Genomic DNA, 6,973 nt, shown 5'->3' with positions numbered 1-6,973 from the left:
ATATAACACTCAAAAATAGGACAGAGGAAAATATGCAAATCATTTCCATATTTTTTTTCTTTTATCGTATCACGGAAGTCATTACATTGCTGAGAGTTGAAAATTTTATTTCGCTAGAATTGTGCCCTCCATATTCCTCGAGCTTTTGCTCATAGTTTTTATTTTTTTTAAGTATATAATGTTATCTATTTTGACCTAGAAAGCAACAACCTATCGTTCTCTCATCTCAACCAATCAACCATCATTTTTCAAATTAGGTAGTCTTTGTCGTTTTCTTCTTCTCCCGACTCCCGCTTGTTTTTTATTTTTATTTTTTAATCTCATTAAAAATGGAGAGATCATTAATTTATGAAACAACTCCCATGGTTTTCTCAGTATATAAGATGTGCTATATGCGGAACGTGTACACGGTTTAGTTAATTACCATGATGTTACAAGTGGCTAAATAAATCACTTAGCCTAGTTTCCTATTATGAACATAATTGACTTAGCATTAACATGTATTTTTCTTTTCATTGATAAGACATAAAGCTTTTTTTATTATTATTAACGTGACTGTCCGGGTCAGCTTGCGCGTATCTCGACTAATTCCACGAGTCCTGAAGTTAACGATCATTTAAGTCTTCAATGATCATCATATTAGCAACCACAAAACTCGGACTTAATATTACAAGAAAAGCAAATCCTTTAATCTCAAGTTTTTACCACTGGATCACCTACTAGAAGATTACACATAAAGAATTTAATTTCGTGGTTGCTTGAAACCCAATTGGATAGAGTATTTTGCCAACTCATGTAATTATGACCAATTATGAGCTTTTGACAGAGTAGATCATAAGATTTATGCTGTTAAATATCTAATACGAGATGATTAAGGGAAGATTTTTGTGCCTGCATTAGCGAACATGTATATAATGCGGATGATGAGAGATCGAGCGAGGTAGAGCACTGAATTGAAAGCTTGCCTGGAATTAATTAATTAGTAGGTTAATCTTAATTTCTTTTCTGGTCATTGATGGATTGATTGCAACTGGGATTAGATAGTGGTCACTAGCTCATCCAACTTTTTATAAGATAACAGCAAGCACTATATATGGACTCCTTTTGCTGCGGTATATGTATTCCTGTTTCCGAGCTGTGATTAGCCAGAAATTCAGACATCCACGACTGGGATCTCCTTTTGTTCATCCCTGTCATATGAACACCACTTTGGCTAATAAGAACACAATATTAATTCATTAATTATGAGCACATTCAACAGCACAGTTGCTCGCAAAAAGCATTGATCACAAATCAATGAGCCGAAAAGTGTGACGGCTAGTCTGCCATGAACCAAGTTTTTTTATTAGTTCATAAATCTATCATCACATGACAGCACGGCTACATACCAAACTATCTATTGTGGGAAGCTGTTGACATGCTCCCGGGTCTGTTATCTGCACAGCACACACGGATTATCCATAAATCTGTAGTGCAATGGCTTTCTTACAAAATAAAAATATTAATAAATTTTCCTGCGGGCCTTATCTGCCGACGATAGTAGGATTCTAGCGAGCTATTCAGAAACCGGAACGTAGCCATTATTAGCCCGCTGTCAGCGGATTGTAACCAGGTAGCCCATAGGCTTAGCTTGATCAGCCCAGATGAGATTTGAGCCTTCGCTTTCATACAGAAACGGGGGATTTCCCCTCGCATCTTAAAATAATAATAATAAAAAACCCTGGCCACCAAACTAATCTCACAAATATTTTCTAAACTGAGAAATTGCAAGCAATTTCAATTCATTTTAAAGGCAGCTGTACTTTTTTCTCTATTCAGATTTTTCTTGATAAAGTTTTTAAAATGCCGAATAAGGGGAAAAAAATAGAAAATAGGAAAACTAGCAAAATGCACCAACTGGTAGTCGAAGCCCTTATGGTCATGGAAGGGGATAATGTTATGGCGGAGCTAGGCTGTTTGGTGGAGAAGGAGGTGAAGGGCAGCTATGTTTGGTGAAGGAGAGAGATAAGGGCTTGATAGTGGCAACGACCAGGATTTGATTGGTTGTGGAGTGGTAGATGGTGGTTAGGGTTTGGTGAGAGAGATGGGAAAGAGAGAGAGTGAGAATTTCTGATATAATATATGTAGAGGTACTTTGTTCTTTTTATTGAATTTAAAGATTTGTGTTGACCATGCAAAGTAGTGTGAAGGGTAATTTTCCCTAAATAAATTAAAAACGAAAGGAAATATAACATTGTTGGTACGTCAGATAATGACAGTTGAATAAATGAAAAGGATAGTAAAGTGAACCGTCGAGGAGGGCAAAAATAATATATATATATATATATATATATATATATATAAATGAAAGTTCTCTTCCGGCTATGTAATCCGGTAGCTGTTTATTTTATGTTTTTAGATTATTTTAGTTTGTTGTTATTAAAAATAAAATTTTAAAAATAAAAATATTTTTTTTAATATATTTTTAAAACACATTATATAATACCAAACAGACTATACTTCTATTTAGGTAACGTTTGGGAACGCATTTGAACCTGCGTTCCCTAAAAATTTGAAAAAAAAAATTTTTTGCTAAAATTTAATATGGTTTATACGTTTTAAATTGTTTTGATGTGCTGATGTCAAAAATAATTTTTAAAAAATAAAAAAACATCATTAGCATGTATTTTGACACGAAAAGTTATTTGAAAAGCACCCGTAACCACACTGCCAAACATACTCTTAGAAGGAGAGGTTAATACTAATACAATAAAATGAAGATAATTATTTGTTTTTTTATGCATATTATTTCTTTTTTATTTTTCTGAGCTGGGATAGTCTAGCTTGTGTATTTCTTTTGGTTTTTGAACTCCCTGAAATTCTTCCTTGTGTGGGCTGCTAAACATTTTAGATTTTGGTGCATTGGTTGTTTTTTCCCCGCAGAGTTTATGGGAAAAGTTGTGGCTTTTATTCATGATTTGTTGATCGGTGATGTTTGAGAGTTGAAGAATATATATTTGATCAATTTGGGGTGCAAAAGGTTGTTTTTTTTTTCCTTTCTAAAACGGAAACGTATTGTTCGGACACTGGCTAGAATTCCAGTCCTGTAATGTTTAACAAAATTTTAGTTGCCGAAAGTAAATTTGGTAATAAAAGTAGATAGGCTAGAACTCCTCTTACTGTTCATCATGTCTGTCGGATAAAATGATAAACTCTAGCATCTTCATATATTGTGATGTTTTTTCTAGTTTTTAAGAAAATACTTGATAGCGTTATCTACGAACTCAATTTTAGCCCGAGTCCAGGTCTTTTACGTTAAAAAAAATATTAATGTAATCAAATTCACAATTCACATGTACTAAATTTTCTCCTTTTTTTGCAATTAAAAATAAGGTTAATTAATCAATAAACTAAACAAGTAATCATAATAATTCAATATAAAAATTTTATGTGAAAAACATCTCTATATAGAAAACAACTATGGGACCATAGTCCTATTACAAATTTTCACTATTAATGATGATACTCGGTACACCAGAGTTCTTCTTTGGTTAAGAGACTCAAAATTAAAAACCACAAACATAAATCATCAAGAACAAAATATTATTGGAATACATCAACATTAAAAAGAAAAAATTAAAAAGAATATCATAAAATTGATAGTCATGTTTACATGAAGATTATGCTAACTTAAACACCTCTAATATTCTATCCAACCAACAAAATGAAGAGTTATGTATTCGAGACTTGCTATAAAAAAATCTAGCTTGATCCAACGATGAATCGATTGCGTTGTCAAAGTTTGAATAAAGACTATTTAAATTACTATCTTCTTATTTTTTTTCTATTTTGTACATGTTGGCTCACACAAATAAACACAAGCTAAACTTGGTGTTTTACATCTTGTCACCATTATAATGTAAAAGGTTTTAAGCCTTTGTCCTTGTTTTTTTTAATTTATTTGGGTTATGGCCCAAAAGAGTTTGGATCCAACTAAAAAATTCCCTCTCTTCCAACTCACGTGGAGAACTCTAGCAAACTCGCCTAACTTCTACAAAAGTAAAAAAAAATTTCTTGGTAAAGCTTGATCATCATATCCAATATATTATCATTGGTATGATTATTCTAGAAAAAAAAAAACTTCATCTTCATAGCATCTTGAGTCCATTGATATATAGCCTAAATGTGTTTTGATAAAGATTGAGAAGTAGGATGCTTACTAAGATGGATTGCAGTAAAACTATCATAGTGCGGCTCAAAATTCTATTGCACATGAATAAGATCATATAAGAACTTTGTCATACATAAGAACTCATTTTTTCTTTATTAAAAGCAATGTATTTAACCTCTGCAGTGAATGATGTAACATATTTTTGCAATTTTGATTGTCATAAAACTGCTCATCGAGTAAAGGTCATTGAGTATTCCAATATGGATTTTCTAGAATAAACATGATTAACCATATTTGCTTTTATGTATTGCACAGGTTTATCATTTCCAAAACATAAACTATATTGAGTTTGGTCCTTTTTTTTTAGGCCATAACCTCGTATAAACTATGAAAATAAAAGACAAAGGCTTAAAACTTTTTAAGTGATATAAGTGATTAGGTATGAAAAGTTAACTTTAACCTATTTTCATTGTGAGCCAACAAATACAAAACGAAAGGGGGGGGGGCCTTTTGGTAGAAAAATAAGAAAGAGTGAAGAAAAAATGTGTTTTCATCTTCGTACTTTAATCGGATGGTAATTAAGATGAGATTTTGAAATTCCCAGCAACAATCTCTTAAACTTAGATGGTGTTGATCATTAAGAAATTTTTACTTTTAGGTATTTTAAAAAGACCTAATTGATGAGATTTGACCTATTTTTTTCTTTGTTGTTATTGATGGAATCCATCCTTGTGATGATGGATTTAGTAATTTGATGTATATATTTTAGTTGATTTAGGGAAGAATTTTGTGGTCCTATTATTTTAATTATTAGAAGAGTTTAAGTGGACTATAATCTAGTTGTTTTTCAAAAAAAAATTATGCTGTGTTGTTATTGAATTTCTATTATTATTTTTGTTGACCGATGGATTTTATTTTTAATTACATAAAAATAAGATTTAGGCTAGATAAAACTCACTTCCTCTAATTGATTGTGACACGTATAAAATTTATGTTATTTTTTTTTATAGACAGGGCTGGAACTAGGGGTGTTCACGGTTCGGTTCGGTTCGGTTCGGTTTTTATAAAAAAAAGTAACCAAACTGAATTTTTTTTTTAAAAAAAAACCGAAACCGAACCAAAACGTGGAACCATCTGGTGCTTCATAAAAAGGGGCAAATCAAAATTAACTGACCATCTTTTCCTTTGTTGGAGGCTTGGAGCCCTGGTGACTGGTGAGTGAGCTTTTCTCTTGACTTTTGCATTGGTTGTCGTGGCTCTTTTGTGACCAAGTTAACTACATCATGCTTTGCTAGTCTGCTGTTTATTAACTCGATGCTTTGCGGCTTTGCTTCTTGAAAACGGAAAAATTCATAGGAGCTGTTGTCAGGCACCCTTGCCCTCGGTTTTTGCAACAATGATGTTTAGAAGTGTTGTGATAGTTTTTGATTTGAAAATATATTAAAATAATATTTTTTATTTTTAAAAATTATTTTTAATATTAATATATTAAAATGTTCTGAAAATATAAAAAAATTAATTAAAATAAAAAGATTAATTTTTTAAAACTATTTTTAAAACTCAAAAATAAATATCGCGATGTTGAGGATGGTTCGGTATCGTTAAAGGACAACAAAAGAAGCGGGCGGGCCCCAGTCTTGCTTCTATGGCTAGTTACCCTGAAGCTGAAGCCGAAGACAAGACTGCTCCAGACTGGTACTTGAATCTTGTGCTTGTATTTTAAGAAAGGAAACTCATTAAAAAAAAAATAGTACACGACATTACCGTAACTTTTAAAATTCAAACTTTTCTGAGTTATTAGGAGTTTAACAGATTATTGTGTTGAGATAATGTCAAAAATTTACAATTTTTTTTTTGTGATAATAGAAAAATAGTCTTAAAAAATAATCCACGCATGAGCTATTAGGAGTTTAGATTAAGATTTACAAGTAACTACGTTGTCTATTTACTGAAAATAAGATTAAATTTTAAAGACTCTGTTAATGAGGCAATCTCAATGAACTTTCTACCTTTTTTCCAGGAATTTCAGAGACTGCTATTTTCCACACACAAAAAAAAAAAAAAAACTCTAATCCATTTCCCATAAGATCGGGGGTCGCTGTATCCAACGGTAATGAGCTAATTTCATCGGTGCATGCACTCTCGACTGACCCGTAAGATGATAAGATCTCTACTCCTGTGGGCGGCCTGCCAGCTAGCATTTGCCTTCAGCCTTTCCTTGTCCAGTTCTTTTTCGCTGTCACGATTGGAGCCACAAATGCAACCCTTTGACTGGTGAATCTCCTGAAATCTTCTGTCAAGTGGAAGGGATCAGGTGGTTGTTTCCGCCCAGACAAGCAACTTGTGTGTGCTGGGGGTTCCATTTTTCCCGTGCCACGGAAAAGAATGTTTTTTTCTTTTTATTTTTTTTAAATAAAAATATTAATATATAAAAATAATATTTTTATTTTTAAAAATTTATTTTTGATACCACCTTTTAACAAATTCAAAAACATTAAAAAAATTAATTTTTTCATTCTCTAAATTTTTATTTTTATTCTAAGTTATTTTGTTAATTTAATTTTTCTTTTCAATTTTGGCCTTCAACTCAAAACTTAATGATATTTAATGTTTGATCCTAAATGTTTTGATTTTTAATTTTGATTCCTAATTCTTTATCAAATTCTAGTTTGTTTTTAATTTCATTATTAGATCTATAGTCTTAATTTTTTAATTTTTTTAATTCGATCCTTATTCTCTTAATTTTTTTTGTTTTGGATTAATTTGTTAATTTTGATCTCTCTCTCCTTTCCTTCTAAGTTTCCCTTCAATTCAAAATTGTAG

This window comes from Populus trichocarpa, chromosome 2 (assembly GCF_000002775.5).
Source record: "Populus trichocarpa isolate Nisqually-1 chromosome 2, P.trichocarpa_v4.1, whole genome shotgun sequence".
NCBI classification, from domain to species: domain Eukaryota; kingdom Viridiplantae; phylum Streptophyta; class Magnoliopsida; order Malpighiales; family Salicaceae; genus Populus; species Populus trichocarpa.
This window is presented reverse-complemented; position numbering follows the sequence as displayed.